The 22,014-nt window shown below is 40.4% G+C and overlaps 1 protein-coding gene and 1 non-coding gene across 2 annotated transcripts in view; both read left to right on the top strand.

Annotated features, from left to right (window-relative positions):
* The window catches only part of LOC124608439 (serine/threonine-protein kinase D1), a 213,421-nt gene that overhangs the window by 109,771 nt on the left and 81,636 nt on the right, over positions 1-22,014 (top strand). The gene's annotated exons all lie outside the window — the stretch shown is intronic.
* Trnas-cga lies at positions 2,630-2,704 on the top strand. The gene has a single exon. It is a non-coding gene; the product is annotated as a tRNA-Ser (tRNA).

The raw sequence follows: 22,014 nt of genomic DNA, 5'->3' as shown, positions 1-22,014 counted from the left end.
TTTGTCTTTATTCACCAATCAATCATCTCACAATGATAGATGATTTGTCAAGATAATGCAATGCAAGTCATTAGGACAAAATATACATGTATAACATGCTTTATGACAGTAGGACAGGTAGCCTATGGGAATAGGATAGATGGTCAGCTGTGATCTTGATTAAGGATTGGCCTTAGTGCTCTAGGATAACCATGGAAAACCCAAATCATTGTGGCAAGACAGAACCTCTCCATCCTCCCGCATATAACAGCAGCACTGCCTCACTTGGTAATTCCCTGTTGTGTAATGTTTCTGGAGTTACAAAGAATTAATTTCAAGTAACTTGCAATATAAGACACAGATTTGTTCTTCACTGCCCACACACTGAGGATGCCAGCTGATGACTCCTCGATTGTTTCTGATCACTGGCAATGTAAAACAGTTCTGCTCTTCGCATACACACACAGTAAGGCACCCACTGATGATTCGAGGACTGTGAAGACCTTGCTGTGCCCATTACGTCACTTCTACACTCCATATTCAACTACGCACAGTTGTCCACCTGGAAAACTAAGCCATTCGACATTACTATCATGCATTTTACATCTTGACACATGATTCTTATGAAAGCAGGAAACTATAAACATGTATTGAAATGTAACAGGGTACTTTAGCTGTCCCCTTTCGCTACTGACCACTATTCTGAGTGTTGTTAATAGAGACTGGGTTATGTGCATCATAAAAACCTCATAAAATGCATGAAAAGTGTTAAAATATGCAAGATCAAATAATAAAAAAACATCGTTGTTACTGTGTGCATTATATCTCCAAAGTAGAACCTGTGCACATCAATTACATGGGAGAATGCCAGCCACGTGAAAAATTGGTACATTTTTAATACTGGTATTATTATCTGAATACTTTCGGGTACAGTTGAAGATGGGAGCCTTTCTGGGATTATTTTCTAAAAATTTGCAAGGATTATTTTCTAAAAATTTGCAAAATGGGGACCATACCGTGTTTCAAGAATTGTTCCTTCTTTGCAATTGTTGTCAGTAACAAGTGGATGTGATGCGAGTGAGTCGCAGCAAAACAATCAATATGTACAGGACCATCTTTGAGATACATCACACACAGAGAGGCATGCTCAAAAACTCCATAATATTTTATTTAAAAAACAACATACAATCATGAATTTTTTTGAACAGCATTAGCTTTTAATTAACACTATTGAACCAAAGCATAATTTACAGTTTATTTCAAATTTTTCTACTATTGTAAACATAAATGACAAAGTACTGTTCCAAATGAAACTTCCTGGCAGATTAAAACTGTGTGCCCGACCAAGACTCGAACTCGGGACCTTTGCCTTTCGCGGGCAAGTGCTCTACCAACTGAGCTACCGAAGCACGACTCACGTCCGGTACTCACAGCTTTACTTCTGCCAGTACCTCGTCTCCTACCTTCCAAACTTTACAGAAGCTCTCCTGCAAAACATGCAGAACCAGCACTCCTGAAAGAAAGGATATTGCGGCGACATGGCTTAGCCACAGCCTGGGGGATGTTTCCAGAATGAGATTTCCACTCTGCAGCGGAGTGTGCGCTGATATGAAACTTCCTGGCAGATTAAAACTGTGTGCCCGACCGAGACTCGAACTCGGGACCTTTGCCTTTCGCGGGCAAGTGCTCTACCAACTGAGCTACCGAAGCACGACTCACGTCCGGTACTCACAGCTTTACTTCTGCCAGTACCTCGTCTCCTACCTTCCAAACTTTACAGAAGCTCACCTGCGAAACATGCAGAACCAGCACTTCTGAAAGAAAGGATATTGCGGAGACATGGCTTAGCCACAGCCTGGGGGATGTTTCCAGAATGAGATTTTCACTCTGCAGCGGAGTGTGCTCTGATATGAAACTTCCTGGCAGATTAAAACTGTGTGCCCGACCGAGACTTGAACTCGGGACCTTTGCCTTTCGCGGGCAAGTGCTCTACCAACTGAGCTACCGAAGCACGACTCACGTCCGGTACTCACAGCTTTACTTCTGCCAGTACCTCGTCTCCTACCTTCCAAACTTTACAGAAGCTCTCCTGCAAAACATGCAGAACCAGCACTCCTGAAAGAAAGGATATTGCGGCGACATGGCTTAGCCACAGCCTGGGGGATGTTTCCAGAATGAGATTTTCACTCTGCAGCGGAGTGTGCGCTGATATGAAACTTCCTGGCAGATTAAAACTGTGTGCCCGACCGAGACTCGAACTCGGGACCTTTGCCTTTCGCGGGCAAGTGCTCTACCAACTGAGCTACCGAAGCACGACTCACGTCCGGTACTCACAGCTTTACTTCTGCCAGTACCTCGTCTCCTACCTTCCAAACTTTACAGAAGCTCTCCTGCGAAACATGCAGAACCAGCACTCCTGAGAGAAAGGATATTGCGGAGACATGGCTTAGCCACAGCCTGGGGGATGTTTCCAGAATGAGATTTTCACTCTGGAAACATCCCCCAGGCTGTGGCTAAGCCATGTCTCCGCAATATCCTTTCTTTCAGGAGTGCTGGTTCTGCATGTTTCGCAGGAGAGCTTCTGTAAAGTTTGGAAGGTAGGAGACGAGGTACTGGCAGAAGTAAAGCTGTGAGTACCGGACGTGAGTCGTGCTTCGGTAGCTCAGTTGGTAGAGCATTTGCCCGCGAAAGGCAAAGGTCCCGAGTTCGAGTCTCGGTCGGGCACACAGTTTTAATCTGCCAGGAAGTTTCATATCAGCGCACACTCCGCTGCAGAGTGAAAATCTCATTCTGGATACTGTTCCAAATGTTCGGTAGTAAGATTGTGTCTTTGCTCACTCAAAACATTTTTATAAGCAGAAAAGGACCATTCTACATCAACTGAGGTAACTGGGCAGTAGTTGAATTTGGGTGCTGTGTTGGTACTTAATGTTTCTGGTAAAAGATCACCAGTCCCACTAATAAAACTATCAATTTGGCACAAGGGTTCAAAGTCTGGGTTATTGTTTAAAATGTTTTCAAACTTTTCTTTAAGTTTTCTTGGGAATACTTCTGGCAGGGAGGAGTTCTCTAGAATAATTTAATTCATTGACTGAATAGATTCATACAATGCCAAACCTTGAGTTTCAGGCTTTTTAATACTTGTAGGTATATGGGAAAAAATGAGTGCTGATCACAGCAATGTCTGTTTTAATGCCGGCATCATTAAAAGCTTCCTTGCACTGGCAAACTGCCAAAGTCTCTGCACTATCAAAGTCGTTTACTACCCCTCAGCCTCAAAATGTTCATTGTAAAACAACACAACTTCAACCCATGTACCGCAATGAGTTACCACTGGTTCGGCAGGTAAAGGCACATTTGGTAGTTTTTCTTTGTAGGTCTTGATGCGAGCAGGAGCCTTTAGACACACTTCCTTTGTGGATGAAATTATTTTAATTATATTCACAAACGTGGAATGTACTTCTTCAGCAAGTTGATATACTCCAAGAAGTAAAACACATCGCCCTTTCATCTGCAGAAGATTCCGGAAATATTTTTCTAATACCCTCTTTCACTAATCTGGCGATCGTAGAATTATTTACTTTTTCAAGTTCTTTGCAGGTTGCTAAATAGGAAGAAGAAGGCCCTTCCTTTAAAACATCAACAGTTAAATTTGCAATGTAACAGTGATAAGTGTCTGTAGTTTCGTCAACTGAAATCCATATAATTATAATAGAGGGAAATATTCCACGTGGGAAAAATATATCTAAAAACACAGATGATGTGACTTACCGAACGAAAGTGCTGGCAGGTCGATACACACACAAACAAACACAAACATACACACGAAATTCGAGCTTTCGCAACAAACTGTTGCCTCATCAGGAAAGAGGGAAGGAGAGGGAAAGACGAAAGGATGTGGGTTTTAAGGGAGAGGGTAAGGAGTCATTCCAATCCCGGGAGCGGAAAGACTTGCCTTAGGGGGAAAAAAGGACAGGTATACACTAAAAAAGATCAGTGATGTGGGAAAAACGGAAATGGAAAAAAAAGCGAAAACGAAAATTTGAACCCAACAATTATGTTTGTTATTGTTACTGTTGCATTTCGAAATCTTTCCTGTCATCTTATTTTCTCTTTCTGATTTTGCTAGTAGTTTCACTTTGTATTCACCTTCTCCTCTTTACCGAATCTACCATACAATTTTATCCCGCCTATATACACTCAATAATACGTAACCCACCTCCAAACCATAACCAAAAAAAATTTTTTTTTACGCTTTCAACAATACTGCTGCTACAAAATCCACCGTTTCCAGTTCACAAACAGTTCCTTTCAGCTATTAAACAGCCATTTCGGCCAGTTCCAATAACTTTCGTTTTTTTTTTTTTTTTTTTTTTTTTTTTTTTTTTTTTTTTTTTTTTTTTTTTCCATTTCAGTTTTTCTCACATCACTGATCTTTTTTAGTGTATACCTGTCCTTTTTCCCCCTAAGGTAAGTCTTTCCGCTCCTGGGATTGGAATGACTCCTTACCCTCTCACTTAAAACCCACATCCTTTCATCTTTCCCTCTCCTTCCCTATTTGCTGATGAGGCAACAGTTTGTTGCGAAAGCTTGAATTTCGTGTGTATGTTTGTGTTTGTTTGTGTGTGTATCGACCTGCCAGCACTTTCGTTCAGTAAGTCACATCATCTGTGTTTTTAGAAATCCATATAATGCTGTACTTGAGTTCATTGCACATTTCTTTCAGAAAATTTACGTAAATTGTCAGTATGTAATCTTTATGCATTGTTGATTCATCTGCTATATTTTGTTTCAAGCAATATTTGCACAGGAAGCCTTTGAGGATAGTGTATGGAAGTTTGTGAAGAGGAATTTTGCTTGCAATGAATGCTTCACAAAGATCCATGTTAAACCGACTTTTTTGGTTACCTTTGGACAAATCCCTGCTACTACAACTTGCTGCTGTTTCTCACAAACTCGACAATATAAAACAATTCTGTCATGTGTAAATGTTCCAGGAGGCTCAGCTATCCATGTAACGACCTTTTTTTTTTTTAGGCAGCATGACGCACAACACGTTACACACACTGACGATCAACTGCGTACAAGTAAACAGAAAGCTTAACTGAAACAATGGATGTGCAACTAAAAGCTTGCGTAGTTTAATTTTATTGTTGCCGATGCATACGATACAACAGCAGAGGGGATTAACCAGGGGCATGGGCACAGGAGCATTGACTCTGTCTTCCTGTTCCTGTTCCTCTTCTGTAATGATTTCACTAGGCAGTGGCCTCTCGGTTAGCGATTGCATAGGTCGTGGTCAATCTGTGAGACATCAAAACTAAATTGTGCTAGAGACTGCCCATTTAATTTTAAAAATATTGTAAACATGGAGTGAAATTTTGCATCGTCACTAGATTTTAGTTGAAATAGGCAATAACTAGTGAAAAGGAGCCAAATACGCAAATACTTATAATGCCGTCTCTAGTTGTTATTGTCAAATATATGTGTTGGTACTTACGTGAAGAACCCCTTTGTTGCTGAAGAGGCTTCTGCAATATATTAAGTTACCAACTTTTCACGATGTTCTTACAGTATGCTTCTGTAGAGTAATTACTTTTTTGACAGTTGCTGCGTTGCCCCAGGTTATTCTACAGGACAGTATTGAGTGAAAGAATGCCACCAACATTCTTTAGTGTGATCCACTATCACAAATGGAATTATTCATGTTCAACTATATTTATTAAAAAAATATGTTTGGCACATTCCATTCAGCAATGATTTCTTCTGTTGTTTATATGTACACTACATGATTGATTTCAGAAGTACATAACTCCATCTTCAGTCTGTCTGTTGACCAATCAATCAAATGTGGAATACTCTGAGCAAATTAAATAGTATACATGTAGAAACTTTATTGTTCTAGCCACTTTATGTGCATTTAAGTAAATAGTGAAGTACCTACAGGTAAACTGAAGTCGAGGTACATATACCTGTCTGACAAACAGACAGGTGAAAAGACGTAATTCAAGACGAATATTTGAGCTATGCCAAGATACAAATACCTCGCTAACCATAACCAGTTTCAGTCCACAATTGCCTTTTTCAGATGCCACAATAGTAAAAATAATAAAAAATAATGAAAAGCCTATATTAAGACCTTAAAACAAGTAAAACTATTTATACTAATTCTACTTATGAGTTAAAAAATCTACAGTTTTAACACATGTGGATCATGCCTATGGGTCATGGACAGCATTCGGTGAAAAAATGTACAAGCGTTTTCAAACCACGTATATTACCAAAAAATCAGGGAACCATGATCACATTTTTTCCCTTTTTGCACTAGATGCGCACACACCCATTTGCTAGAAACATAAAATATGTTTGGGTAATTATTCGTAAAATACCAAACCATGGAAAACCCAGGCTGGAATATAACAATATTATGAAAAGGAAAGTTTCTGCTCACCATATAGCTGAGATGCTGAGTTGCAGATAAGCACAACAAAAGGATTGTCGCAAATTAGCTTTCGCCCAGTAAGGCCTTCATCAAAAACACACACACACACACACACACACACACACACACACACACACACACACACACACATATTCTCTTTCAAATGAAGCCACACTACTTTGGCAGTGGCTTCTGCAACTCAGCATCCGTATTTACTCGATTATAAGATGAGGTTTTTTCCAAAAATCAGTATTCGATTACTACAGGATCATCTTATGTTGCTGAGGTAAACATTTTTACATTGTTTAATAGATTGATATAGGTGTAGTCTTACACTTGCAGATGAAGCTCGGGCTATTGAGGTCATATGCAGATTTATTATTTTGAAGACTTTGGAAGGGTAGGCAGTGCAAACAGTTCATGATTTCCTGATCCGCCAAAGTGCTAGATACAAATTGACATTGCTTAAACAGTCATGTGGCATTTGACTCACACAGCGCTACTGCAAGGGATATGCGAGAAACTATAAACTAGCCATCACAACTGCTTAAAGTCTGACAATTTTGTGAAATACAGGATGACTTGGAATTCATTGATATATTCTTGCAGGGGAGTTGAGAACGAGCAGCAAATTATGTCGTGCTGCCAACCATGGGAACCTATACTGCTTACTTCGGCTTTTTGAGAACATCAACTGCGTTTACAAGCGCTGTTTGAGTGAATGTATTTGAATTTTTGAGATTGGACAGATACATAACAATGGTATACATTTCTGCAGGAGATGGTAAAGTCTAGATAGGGGACAGTAGTGTACTTAAATGTTTCCTGCAACCGTGTTGTCAACACTCACCATGAGGCATGATGCGAATGAAAGGGGGTGTGTCAGCTGCTGTATCTGCGCAGCCAATGGGAGAGGGGTGGGTGGCCGAGATGTTTGGATGCGAGAAACATTGTAAACATCTCAGTCATATGTATTCAGCAAAAAAAAAACAGCTGCATTCTCAGGTTCTGTCGAAACCACACTCTCAGATATCATAACATTTTCAGAAGAAACAGCAAAATATTTGTGAGATCAAAGAACAGATTGTTTGAATTCCTAAGATACTGAACGGTTTTCACACCGACATAAGATTTACTATGGAAGTAGAAAAACACCAATAGCTACCCTTTGACATTTGACATTGAGGAAAGCTGCAATATGATAGAATCCGAAATCGAAGAAAAGTTAGGATCATTTGAAAATGTATTTAATATTAAGTTTAATGCTTTAAAGCAGGGATTTATTACTTTATAAGAGAATGTCAATAAGCATAATGAATTAATGCATGTCATTCAGTCGCAAATTGCAGGTGTAAGTACACAAGTGGATAATGTAGAGAAAAGCTTCCAAGAGAAGATAGCAAATTCTGATATCGTAAATATAAGTAGTTTGGAGGAACAATTTGAAGGGATTGTAGATCAAAAAGTCACCGAGAGAATAACATCTGGGAACGTGTTGCCTATTGTTTTTTCCATAGATACCAAGAAGGGCATAGATGACCTGTGGAGAGAAGTCAAGCTTATCCAGGGCAAAGTAGAAAAACGGGTAACATCACCTAATGTTGTGCTAACTAGTGAAGTAGTTACAGATTTACAATGGGGGGCTAATTCAGGATTACCCAGGTAATTCCCTAAATTCAAACCCGATGGAGAAGTACATCTCATCCATTTTTTGAAAAGATTTAACCAAGCTTTGCCAAAAGATTGGAAAGATTCTAAAAATATTTAATTTACCATGGGTTACCTTCTAGTGGAAGCCTCAGAATGGGGAACCATAAATATTGAGAGCTTTTCCTCTTGGGGAGATTTCCAGAAGTAGTTTAAAGAGAAGTATTGGTCTGCAAGTGCACAAGAAAAGTTAATCAGATCCATGGAACCTGGGCAGAGTCATATGTCCCCCAGGGACGTTATTCTGTGTTAACGGATGGAGTGACGACTGTTGGAACCAGAGTTGTTTTCGGTGTTTCTTCCAAAACAGTTTTCCTGCACTGAATTCCTTTAAAATCCTAAACTATTCTGTCATCTCGTCCTAAAATCAATCCTATAATTTTTTTACTTACAAAACCGGATATGACAGTCAAGTAGAAAACTATCCAGGTGAATCACAGAATAAGAAGGAAAGTGGTATCAACATCAAAATAAAATGAATGGAGTTTTTTTTTTGTTTTATTATTTATTTTATGGCCTTCATTGGACCACTCTAGTCAAAAATACAAAGTTGTAAACAAGTTGTTACACAGGGATACAATTTGACTCAACAATAACTTAATATGATATTTAGGTAATATAATTATTAGAGTCTATTCTTATATGAAAGGTGTTTTGCTCTTCTGTCTGCCCAATATTTCTTCATTCTTTCAGATATTTTCTTTCTTTCTTCCTGTACTCCTTTTATTGATTTTCATTTGTAGTCTGGTTTGCGGATCTTGCAGTATTCTGGTTTTCTCTGTCTTGTTTTTTAGGTCATCTACTGTAATTTGGAGTTTTTTATATCTTCCTTAATTTCTGTGATCCATTTAATGTCACTCTTGCTATTCCACAATTTTTGTATTACTTTTTTTTACTAATTCTGTTTTCTGGAGTTCTCATCAGATGTCCAAAGAACGAGATGCGTTTCTTCCTGATCGTGCTCATGGCTGGTTCTATTTTCTTATATACTGTTTCATTTGATTCTATTCTCCAATGTCCATTTATTTTCTACTGTTTATTTATACATGTTCTAATTATTCTTCTTTCTATTTTTAGTATTCTGTCAATTTCTGCTGTATTAGTTGTTTTGAAGATAGTTTCAGCTGCATACGTTTTTTCTGGTTGTGTAACTTTTTTTATAGTGTTTTAATTTTGCTTCTATAGATAGGCGCTTTTTTTTTTTTTAATTTGCGTAGTTCAGTTTTTTTTATTCTTTTCTGCCATGATGGCTTCTCATTTAGATTGTATGTTATTATTTTGCCTAAATATTTAAATTTATCAACAATTTTGATTTCCTGTTCTCCTATTGTAATTTTGTTTGCAAGTGGTGGATCAGTTAGCATAATCTCCGTTTTTTCAAATGATATTCTAAGGCCTACTTTCTCTGCTATTTCTTGTAGCGATTTCACTTGTAGCCTGGCTTCTTGAATGGTGTTGGCTAAGAGAGCAAGATCATCAGTGAATCCCAAGCAGTTTAAGCTATCATCATCTTTTGCACTTCCAATTCTTATCATCTTTGGATTGTCCTTGTACCATTCTCTCATTATGTATTCCAGTACACAGTTGAACAGTAATGGTGATAGGCAGTCACCTTGTCTTAAGCCTGTTTTTATGAGGAATGGTTCTGAAATTTCTCCTCTAAACTTCACTTTTGATTTGGTGTTGGTTAGAGTGAGTTGTATTATTTTAATTAGTTTTGAATGGAGTCCTAGATTTCTTAAAATTTTTAATACTGAAGGTCTGTGTAGACAGTCATATGCTTTCTTAAAATCTACAAATGTTATTGCCAGAGGTTTGTTCCGTTTCTTGTAGTATGCCATAATCAATTTTAAACTAATTATCTGCTCTGCACAGCTACTCCGTTGTCTGAAACCTCCCTGATATTCCCCTAATTCCTGTTCTAATTGCTCCTTGATTCTTTCATATAGGATCTTGGATAGAATTTTCTAAGAGAGAGATTCCTCTGTAGTTGTCTGGGTTGCTCTTATCTCCCTTTTTGTGTAGTGGGTGGATGATAGCTGTGGTCCAATGTTCGAGGAATCGTTCTGTTACCCAGATTTTTGTTGGAGCCATGTGTAAGGAGGTCTTGACTGTGTCACTTGCATATTTCCACATTTCAACAAAAACCTTCTCCACATGCCTTATAATTTTTTTGTTTTTTAAGAATTTTTCTACTTCTTGGAAAGTTGGAGGGTCTAGTTTGTTAGGTTTGGTTTTTATTGTGGTATTTATGTTGATTTGTAAGGGTTCTTTGGGTTCCTCGCATTTCAGAAGTTTGTTAAATGCTTTTGCCATGATTTCTGCATTTTCCTTGTTACTGTGTGTCATTCTTCCATCTTCATCTTTCAGTATTAGTGTAGGGGCCTCATGTTGTAGTTGTTTCCCAAAGATTTTATAGTAGTTCCTGGAGTTGGTTTTATGATAATTACCTTCTATAGAGTTTATAATATCTTTATGGAATCCTCTCTTGATTCTTCTAGTATTTTGTGTGAATTTTTTTCTTTCATTTTTTAGGTTTATGGCATTTTCTTCAGTTTTGTGTGTTTGAAACTTTAACCATGCTTGGTGTCTATCTTCGTGGAATTTTGTCAGATTCTGATGTCCACCATGCATGTTTCCTTCGTGGGTTCAAGGGAGCTAGATTCTCTGCTTCTTTTTTAAGATTAGGCACTAGTTGTTCTAGATCATGTGTTAATTTGATGGTTTGTGTTATTTGTTGGTATTTATCAGTGGTGTAGCGTGATTATAAAGGTTGGGGAGACTCTTCTGCACAAGTGCAAGGCACCTGTCTTTTCTTTACACGAATAAGTCTATAACTCGGTCTACAAAGATCTGATCACTGGATAGCTCTCCAAGTAGTCTCTTTTCTATTGCTAACGTGTTCAAACAGAATAGCCGGGTATTGGACATTGAATTCCTTAAATAATTCTTCACTCGTTTAAAGAGTACTCATGCTTCGTTTTATGCTTGCTATAACTGCGGGTAGAGTCAAAACCAAACGCAGGAACTTCGTTGTTTCTTCATAAACACAGTTTAAATCATAGTTGACAATGTACTTTAAGATGATTCTTCGAGATAAGTGTTTTTTCTCATCAGTGATATGTTACACAGTTCATTCTCATTCTTTGGGAATGCTTTTTGATGGTTTGGGAAGCACTTTTCGTTCAGAATTCAACAAACTGAATTTGGGATAAAGTCTTTAAATCTTCTTTCCATCTGAACAATTTGCAAATCCAGTATCTTGTAAGTTAGTGCCCTGAGAGATGTGTTTTGACTGTCACAGAATGATACGTTGCCATTCAAACACAAGCTGCATTTAATGCATTCATCAACGAATGTTTCCGTTCTTAATTGTCATAAGTTTCTCAAAACAGTTCTTATTTCATCTTGGCAAGCAGTTATACTGACAGATTTTGACTGAAAAACATTAAAGAGATGATCAACATAAACAAAGTGCCCTCGGTAGAAGCAAAGCAAGTAGACAAACGTAGGATCATCCATTCGTCGTTTCATTCCCACAGCACAGCTCAAAAGTGCTGGGTCCCATTGAGAGTCTGTAACATCAACTACATAATTAAAAACATTGTATAACTCTGAGAAATGACTAGATATTGTTGGAACAGCCCTGGAACGAAAGTTTCAGCGAGTGCTGCTTGCAGGTGGCAGATTAAATCCTTTCTCAGTTAGCAATACAGTTTGGTTTGATGATTTGCTGAAAAACGATTGGAATATAGTACGCTCACTTAACAAACATTCGTATTTGTCATATGATTTTGGAGGCATCTAACAGTACCAAATTCGGGTGGTGTGCGTAACAGTGAATAAACAGGGCATAGAGACAGAACTGCTTCACCAATTGTTGTACTCCTCTTTCTCTGCCCGCCATTACTGAAGCGTCATCATGTTTGACTAACCACTTTTCCTTCCACATTCCGTTCTTCCAATACTGCATGAATAATGTTTGACAGACGTTCTCCATTTTTATCTCCAGAAACATCGTAAAATCCAACGAATTTTTCCTCAATTTTGTCTGCAATACAATACCTGAATATTATAATCATTTGACTCTTGCATGACAAGTCTATTGTTTCATCAGCCTGAATCGAAATGAAATTGCTGTTCTGAATTTCAGATTTTATTTTCTCATTAACTGCCAGAGTTATCATTTCTATTACATAGTTCTATATATCTGGAGCAGTTCCTTTAAAGGTTGCAGATGATGACAGATGGTCTCGGATTAACTGCTCTCCTTGAGCTAGTAAATCCAGCAATTCCAGATAGTTACTATTGTTGCTAGAGGATTCGTCTTTTTGATGGCCGCAAAAGGCTAGTTCTTGTTTACAAATAAATACAATTGCCTGAATAAGACGAGCCAATACCCTCCTTTTGGATGCAACTTGTTCGTTGTATTTTGTTGCGTCAGACGAGCGGCTTCAGAAAGGGCGTGCTCAATTCTACTTTTGCCCAATAACTGAAATGATTCTTTGTTCTGCAGGTGACGTTTTGATATCTGATGCTTTTGTGCTTTGCTATCAAAGTTCTTTATTTTACAAATGCCCTCATTGCACCATTCCTTTTCACTACCAAACAGAAGACATATATCTGTCTGAAAAGTGTGTTTTTGTTTGGCTTCACTTAAAACTACACTGAGTATGGGAGTAGGTCGTTTGTCCTTCAATTCCCACTTTTTTCGTTTGTTAATGTAGAAAAAGGCATTTTTAATAAAAATTCTATAATGTGTTCAGTTGCTGGCTCACTCATGTTGGCGAAACAACGAAAGTATGCGTTAAAATCACGCAAGAATGACTATGAACACAAACCGCGCAACTGTTCACTTCCATGTTAAAAGCCAGCGTAGAAGCGGCAGAGACTAGTCTTGATACCTGCTAGCAAGCGCAGCGCCCCAGCCTTCATGGCAGAGGGGAGGTGGAGGGGAGCCACTAAAGCACAGGCGCACACAGACAGGTAAGGGAAGGGAGGCAGAGACTGACAGCAGTCGAGTCTCAAACAGGCAAATACACCAATACTCAGGGTCGGCACGGGCTACAAAACTGATGTCTTCGCACATTTAGAGCTCTTAGTAGAAAGTTGTTTATATTTTTGTAATGAATTACTATTGCATCTTTTTTAAGCAGGAATACAGGGGAGACTAAGTCTCAAATTCTCCCCTCACGCTACACCACTGGTATTTATTACTTTTAATTAGCTGATGTGGGTCAAACAATCTTTTTTATTTTATTAGTTTTTCTGGTCCTCTTCTTTAACAGAGTGAATTTGATTTTAATTTTAACTATATAATGATTTGAGCCTGTGTCTACTCCTCTCAGTACTTTAACATTGTGGATCTCTTTATGAAAATTTTTGTCTATACAGACGTGGTCTAGCTGCCAGTCCCCCTTCCTCCAGTCTGGATGTTTCCATGTTTTAAGTTTACTTGGCTTCCTCTTAAAGTATGTTGATTTAGATATAAGGTTGTGTTCTCTGCAGAGTTCTACAAGTGACCATTTTTGTTCGTAAATTTATGTGGACTCCATTTTCCAGTTATATCTTTATATTTCCTTTCTTTTCCCAACTGAGCATTGAAATCTCCCAATAAGATTTTTACATTCTTTTTATTTACTCTTTTCACAGTTTGTTCTAGAAGGTCCCAAAATTTATCTGCCTCTTCCTTTGTTTTTGTTAGACAATTTTTTTCATTTGTTGGGGCATGATCATTTATTATTGTATAGGTTTTATTCATTGTTTTAAAGCTTAGAGCCGCAATTCTTGGTGATACTGCTTGGAAATCCGTTACTGAATCTATTATTTTTATGTTTACTAAAGACCCTGTTCCAAACTGGGGACATTGTTTCATTGCCGTCGTTTCTGGTTTCCCATTATAAATTCTGTATCCTTGTGATTTGAATGGGTCCTCTGTGGTATTTCTCATTTCTTGGATCCCTGTTGTTAAAATTTTTTGTTTATTTAGTTCATCTATGAGCTCCTTGAGTTTTCCGGTCTGAAGTAGTGAGTTTGTTTTGTGTTGCTATATAATTTATCTGCTCATGTTTAATCTTCTTTTTGTGTTTTAGTGTGCATTTTGATGGTTGCAAACACTCCGATTCGTTGTTGTCTTCTAATTGACTACCCACCGAATCCAATGTAACCTCTTCCTGTATTTTTGAGCAGGACGGTGGAATTTTTTTCCTAAAAGACCTTTCCATTTTTGACTTTTGAAGGTTGTCAGCCTTAGTTGGAGCAAGCTCCGATTTACAACTACGGTTGTTAACTGCAGAGGGTGTGTATGGTCCACGAGAGCTATTTTATTTCACTCAAGACCGCCGGTAAACTGGTGAGGACTTCCCTATCCGCCACCTGGGACACGCAACGTAGGAGTATCACCTCTCCTCCTACTATGACAGCATAGTAGGTTCGTGAATGGAGTATTATGTTTGTAGAAAATATAATATTGTGTGACTAGTTGAACAACTGTGATACCAGAGTGTATAAATTTTCTATTTTGTATAGGTATTTTATACCTTTTATGAGATGTGATGTAAATGGCAGGGTTTGTATAAGTTTTGAAAGGGGTGGGTATTGTAAAAAAGAATGGTTTACAAGAGCAAATAAATCTTGGCTAGCTCAAAACACACATCACACCTTTCAGACAACCCTTGCAAACAAGTGTGCTTGATTTTTTACCATTTGCTGTTTTCATAGAGTTGCTAAGATTTCCTTCGGGGACCTCAAGGGTGAAGGTGGGAATGTCCATTCTGTAGGAGACAATCTAACACCAAACCTCCTCCAGCGTCTCGCTCAAGTACCTGAGAGGTAGGGATCCTGGGGAAGAGGGATGGGAAGGGTTTCCTGTCATTGGAGCTATCTTCTTTCTCTTCTTCAATCTAAGTGAGCACATCTGTTTTTTTCCTTCCTTACTTCTCATTTTGAGGACTTATCTATTTTTCCCTCTTTCCATATTCACTAACTTCTGTCGCTGAAGTCCTTTCTTGTTTCTGTGGTTTCTAATAACCTATATCTTATCTTCATATAAGATATAAGAACACACATCTGCATACACACACACAAATACATTTAGACACAAACATGGAAATTACAGACTAAAAAGCCTGTCACAATGTGAGAATCACCAGTTATTGTAAAGGGGGGGGGGGGGGGCACATATATATAAACAAAGATGATGTGACTTACCAAATGAAAGTGCTGGCAGGTCGACAGACACACAAACAAACACAAACATACACACAAAATTCAAGCTTTCGCAACAAACTGTTGCCTCATCAGGAAAGAGGGAACTTTCCTGATGAGGCAACAGTTTGTTGCGAAAGATTGAATTTTGTGCGTATGTTTGTGTTTGTTTGTGTGTCTGTCGACCTGCCAGCACTTTCATTTGGTAAGTCACATCATCTTTGTTTTTAGATATATTTTTCCTACGTGGAATGTTTCCCTCTATTATAACCATATATATATATATATATATATATATATATATATATATATATATATATAAAATAGAGGGAAACATTCCACGTGGGAAAAATATATTTAAAAACAAAGATGATGTGACTTACCATACCAAAGCGCTGCTTTCAACACTACCACTGCTATAAAATCCGCCGTTTCTAGTTCACAAACAGTTCCTTTCACCTTTTAAACCACCATTTCGGCTATTTCTAATATCTTTCGCTTTATTTCCATTTCCGTTTTTCCCACATCACTGATAATTTTTAGCCGCTTCCCACAGGCTTTAACGTCATTATTTCTTCGTCAGACAATTGTTAGCCTCATTTTCATAATCCACCACCACAAAACAACTCCTTTTAATACATTACACGCATTTTTTTCGAAATTTTCCCGAATTTCTCCGTCCTTTAACGTGTTTTGGTGGCAACACAACCACCTAACCTTTGTGCACATCGTTGTCTACCAACCCAAGTCCAACATAGCCCAGCTGTAACCAACACCCTTTCGCCTTTTTCACACCAGATCTCCAGTTACTTTCCAGTTCACCTTTATCTCTCCCCATATATTTTTATTTTCATTTTCCTTTCAGCCTCATGGTACAGTTTCCATCTTCTAATACCATGTCACCCTCACAACACCCCCACAACGACCCCATTAATTTTTATTTACATTCCCTCCGCAAACATGCCTTCGCCCTAGCCAGATTACGCTCCCATATTCTATTTTCTCAGGCTTGTCTAACATTTGGCATCACCCCCAAAGGCCTCACACTTAAAGTTCCCATCTCTGGCTGCAACCCTTCCTTCCATCAGTCCCTATACCAGTTCCAAACTGAACAATCCATTGCCCTCACCCACCTAATCCTTCACCTACACATCAACTTAGCCAATGAACACACCCGTCAACTCCTATCCTTAATAAAAGTCCTTAATCTTTCCTCTCCCACATCCACACCGGCTGTTCAGAGCATCCTCCTACAGGCCAACTGCAAATTAGAACAGCATGCCACCCTCCACCTCAAAAAACTATCCAATCTCCTGGTTTCCTACCTCCGGAAAGGCAACTCACTCACGCTTCACAACCTTTCCAGCAAACCTCAACCTCCTCTCATTGCACACAAACCCAGTCTCTCCCATCTACTCAATCTCCCACTTCCAGCTCCACTCCCTCCAAAACCTCAAATTCCAATCAACACAATCTGGTACCACAACACCCTAATTCAGTAGTTAACCTTTCCTCCAAACCTCTCTCCCAATCTGAAACCTCTGTCCTATCCAAAGGCCTCACCTTCAGCCTCACTCCCAGATTCAACCAAACAGCCCTCGTCAAAGATTTACTGTCCTACTCTCGTACTCTCTGCTGGAAATATCACTTTGCCACGATTAAAAATGATCCTAATCCTACTCCCAATGATCCAACTCCCCAGGACACTATCCAAATTGGACCCTGCCTGGAACAGTTCCGTCCTCCGTCACAGCGGGACCCACCTCCTCTTCCTCAAAATCACCCTCTCCAAACCTTCCAGGAATTTCTGAGTTCCAGCCTTGCATCTCAATCCTTCTTAAAAAACCTTAATCCTACTCCCAACATCACCACTGCTGAAGCCCAGGCTATCAGTGATCTGAAGGCTGACCGATCCATCGTCATTCTTCCGGCAGACAAGGGTTCGACGACCGTGGTACTTGATCGTCGGGAGTATGTGGCTGAGGGACTGCGTCAGCTTTCAGACAACACCACATACAAAGTTTGCCAAGGTAATCCCATTCCCGATGTCCAGACGGAGCTTCAAGGAATCCTCAGAACCTTAGGCCCCCTGCAAAACCTTTCACCTGACTCCATCAACCTCCTGACCCCACCAACACCCCGCACCCCTACCTTCTACCTTCTTCCTAAAATTCACAAACCCAATCATCCCGGGCGCCCCATTGTAGCTGGTTACCAAGCCCCCACAGAACGTATCTCTGCCTACGTTGATCAACACCTTCAACCCATTACATGCAGTCTCCCATCCTTCATCAAAGACACCAACCACTTTCTCGAACGCCTGGAATCCTTACCCAATCTGTTACCCCCGGAAACCATCCTTGTAACCATCGATGCCACTTCCTTATACACAAATATTCCATACGTCCAGGGCCGCGCTGCGATGGAGCATTTCCTTTCACGCCGATGACCTGCCACCCTACCTAAAACCTCTTTCCTCATTACCTTAGCCAGCTTCATCCTGACCCACAACTTCTTCACTTTTGAAGGCCAGACATACCAACAATTGTAGGGAACAGCCATGGGTACCAGGATGGCCCCCTCGTACGCCAACCTATTCATGGGTCGCCTAGAGGAAGCCTTCTTGGTTACCCAGGCCTGCCAACCCAAAGTTTGGTACAGATTTATTGATGTCATCTTCATGATCTGGACTCACAGTGAAGAAGAACTCCAGAATTTCCTCTCCAACCTCAACTCCTTTGGTTCCATCAGATTCACCTGGTCCTACTCCAAATCCCACGCCACTTTCCTTGACGTTGACCTCCATCTGTCCAATGGCCAGCTTCACACTACCGTCCACATCAAACCCACCAACAAGCAACAGTACCTGCATTATGACAGCTGCCACCCATTCCACATCAAACGGTCCCTTCCCTACAGCCTAGGTCTTCGTGGCAAACGAATCTCCTTCAGTCCGGAATCCCTGAACCATTACACCAACAACCTGACAACAGCTTTCGCATCCCGTAACTACCCTCCCGACCTGGTACAGAAGCAAATAACCAGAGCCACTTCCTCATCCCCTCAAACCCAGAACCTCCCACAGAAGAACCACAAAAGTGCCCCACTTGTGACAGGATACTTTCCGGGACTGGACCAGACTCTGAATGTGGCTCTCCAGCAGGGATACAACTTCCTCAAATCCTGCCCTGAAATGAGATCCATCCTTCATGAAACCGTCCCCACTCCACCAAGAGTGTCTTTCCGCCGTCCACCTAACCTTCGTAATGTGTTAGTTCATCCCTATGAAATCCCCCAACCACCTTCCCTACCCTCTGGCTCCTAACCTTGTAACCGCCCCCGGTGTAAAACCTGTCCCATGCACCCTCCCACCACCACCTACTCCAGTCCTGTAACCCGGAAGGTGTACACAATCAAAGGCAGAGCCACGTGTGAAAGCACCCACGTGATTTACCAACTGACCTGCCTACACTGTGACGCATTCTATGTGGGAATGACCAGCAACAAACTGTCCTTTCGCATGAATGGACACAGGCAGACAGTGTTTGCTGATAATGAGGATCACCCTGTGGCTAAACATGCCTTGGTGCACGGCCAGCACATCTTGGCACAGTGTTACACCGTCCGGGCTATCTGGATACTTCCCACCAACACGGGGAAAGGAGGACAGGTATACACTCGCGCACACACACACATATCCATCCGCACATGCACAGACACATGCAGACATTTGTAAAGGCAAACAGAATGAGCCACAAGTGCGCAAACACAGCATAAAGGCGGTTTAAAAACCAACCGAGAAGATAAGTGTGTTTCAGATCAACAAAGGATATAAGGAATACATGTGCAAAGCTGGAAATATCTCATGTACGTTGTACATGTGCAAAAGTCATTCTGACATTGACTGGATGATCCACCATCATCAGGATCACCAAACATGAACAGCATTGCTGGCTGGGACAGATGGAGAAATCAGCTATGGTGGATGGAGCATGCTCTGTATGTAAAATTTCTAGACACAGAAGTTCTTTTTGTGGAGAAGTCCTACCATACTCCCATTCAGGGAAGCCATAGAAATCCACAAACATAACAATGGCTTCAATAAGAAAGGGGAATGTCCCAAGCTAACTGATCTGGGATTCACATGCAGCAGCAAATGACCATTGCAGGTAGCAAGAGGAGAACAGCAGGGGAAATGAGAAGTGGAAAAACCCTTGGATGTTGATTCAGCAAGTGCATGTGACCTCCAGCTACAGACTAAGACTACAGTCCACCACCAGTAAATGGAAGGTGAAGCTTTGACACTGCCAGCCACTCATTCTGGTGCTGATGTACTGGTAACAGAAGCAAACAACCATTGTTGAACTGTAAATTACAAAATCTGTTTTAATAGCAATGGAGGACAGTACACTAATATGTGGTGTGCCTTACACAGGGTGTTAATTTTAACTAAAACATGAAATATCGCAAAAACTACACATCGGATCAAACAAAGTTGTAATTTCAGTGTTGTTTGCCTGAGAGGTGGACATCTAGTGATACCACACTCTACCCCCCCACACCACCACATGCATGGGTGATGGGGGGACAACTTTTAAATCTCCAATGTGAACCCCTGATTTGTATTGCAGATTATATTTTTGGGTGATATCTACGTATGCTTTTATTCTTCAGTTCGCTACAGGTGGCAGTTTAATCGGAGGAATAGAAATGGGAACACAATCGTAATATAAGACATGTTACTCGTTGGTCCTTGGATATCCAGTGCCACGTGGGACGCCACCTCCATGCTGCAAGAGTAGGACAGGCCAGTATTTCGTAACTTCTGATTGGAAAACCCATTCACAACGTTGTATTCCTCTGACATATTGATCAGAGGACTACTCAGTGCACCACTGTGGTCTTGGTTGTAGTGGAATGCTACCGTTCTTTTCCAGTCAAAGTGTCCAAACGTAGCACCATCCACTCAATGCACTTTGTGACCCGCTTTTCAAATGACCGTACACAGGACAGAAGCATATCTGCAGGAATGTCAGCACAGACGTTTCTGATGCACTCGATCATATCTTCACGGCCTGTTGGCACTTATTGGTGCACCTTATCTTTTAAATATCCCCACAGGAAAAAATGGGGCAATGTCAAATCCAGCAACCTAGCGGTTTAATTAATGGAGCCACCTCTGCTGATTCACTGACAAATGTAAATAGGGTATAACACCTTCCATGCTCAATTGCATAAGCCACTGGCCACCCGTCATGCTCGAACCACATATGCTGTCGAATGTCCGGGGCAACATCCTGCAGTAGTACTGGTAGTCCCTGTTCCAAAAATGTACAATATTTGCTTCCATTCAACATGCCATTGATACCAGATCAACGAGTTTGTTCCGTAAGATAGAACACCGTACCTTAACCGCCCAAGGAAGTCGATGGTTAGCCTGCAGTAACTAGTGGGGATTGTCTACCCTTCAGTCATGCATGTTAGGCCAGTTAACGCTACCATGGTTTTTAAATATAGACTTGTCAGAAAATAGTAACTCGGCAAAGAATGTGGCGGCTGTTTGCATTTTTTGATGTACCCTTTCACAAAACGCTACCCAGTTGTGGAAATCAGCACTGTGAAGTTCTTGATTCAGTGACGTTGGTTGGGGTTGTTTGGGGGAAGAGACCAAACAGCGAGGTCATCGGTCTCATCGGATTAGGGAAGGACGGGGAAGGAAGTCGGCCGTGCCCTTTCAAAGGAACCATCCCGGCATTTACCTGGAGCGATTTAGGGAAATCACGGAAAACCTAAATCAGGATGGCCGGACGCGGGATTGAACCGTCGTCCTCCCGAATGCGAGTCCAGTGTGCTAACCGCTGCGCCACCTCGCTCGGTGATTCAGTGACGTGATACGGATGATACTTATGAGAGTATAGTATTGTGACAGTACTATCTACAGACATAATGGAGTAGCAGTGTAATTGCCAGGCACTTATCCATGGGTTGTGCTGCACTGCTGCTAGTACAGCCATTTTATTAACTTCTCCTTCCCTTTTGCCAGTCTGTGTGCTGCCATCAGACATTGAGGCATTAACAACCTTGTAAAAGAACAAATAAGGGTGAGCTTTCTTTGGAGAATGCTCGGCATATAAGGCAACACCAGCCTCAACATTTCTCCTACATTTTCCATAAATCAGGATAATTTCAATTTTTTCTTCTGTGTTTACAATGTTCAACGTCCACTTGCATGTGTGTTCTCCATTTGATAGATAAGTGTGCAGGCAATAAACACTGTGCAAGTATTCTAATGTTTAAGAGTCATTATCTGTTCTATGTCTGCACGATACATGAGCTCCGGTCACAGTGTACTGCCTGCTATGATATGCCATAGTTCACTATTTGGCCACTGTGGTATGTCGAGTATTCCCCTGTTAAATATGTCAGAGGGATACAACAAGTTTCCAATTACAAATTTGGAAATACTGGCCTGTCCTGCCCTTGCAGCATGGAGGTGGGGGTCACGTGCCATTGGATATTCATGAGCCATTGAGTAGTATGTCGTAAGTTACGATTGTGTATCCATTTCAGTTCCTCTAATTACAGTGCCATCTGTGTTGAAATGAAGAAAATGCTTTAGACAAAATGTATGTAGATTTTGCTGTAAAATCAAAATCTGCAATAAAAAATGAGTACACATT

This window comes from Schistocerca americana, chromosome 1 (assembly GCF_021461395.2).
Source record: "Schistocerca americana isolate TAMUIC-IGC-003095 chromosome 1, iqSchAmer2.1, whole genome shotgun sequence".
Lineage (NCBI taxonomy): Eukaryota > Metazoa > Arthropoda > Insecta > Orthoptera > Acrididae > Schistocerca > Schistocerca americana.
The sequence above is the reverse complement of the archived record's forward strand: the minus strand, read 5'-3'. Positions and strand labels throughout refer to the sequence as shown.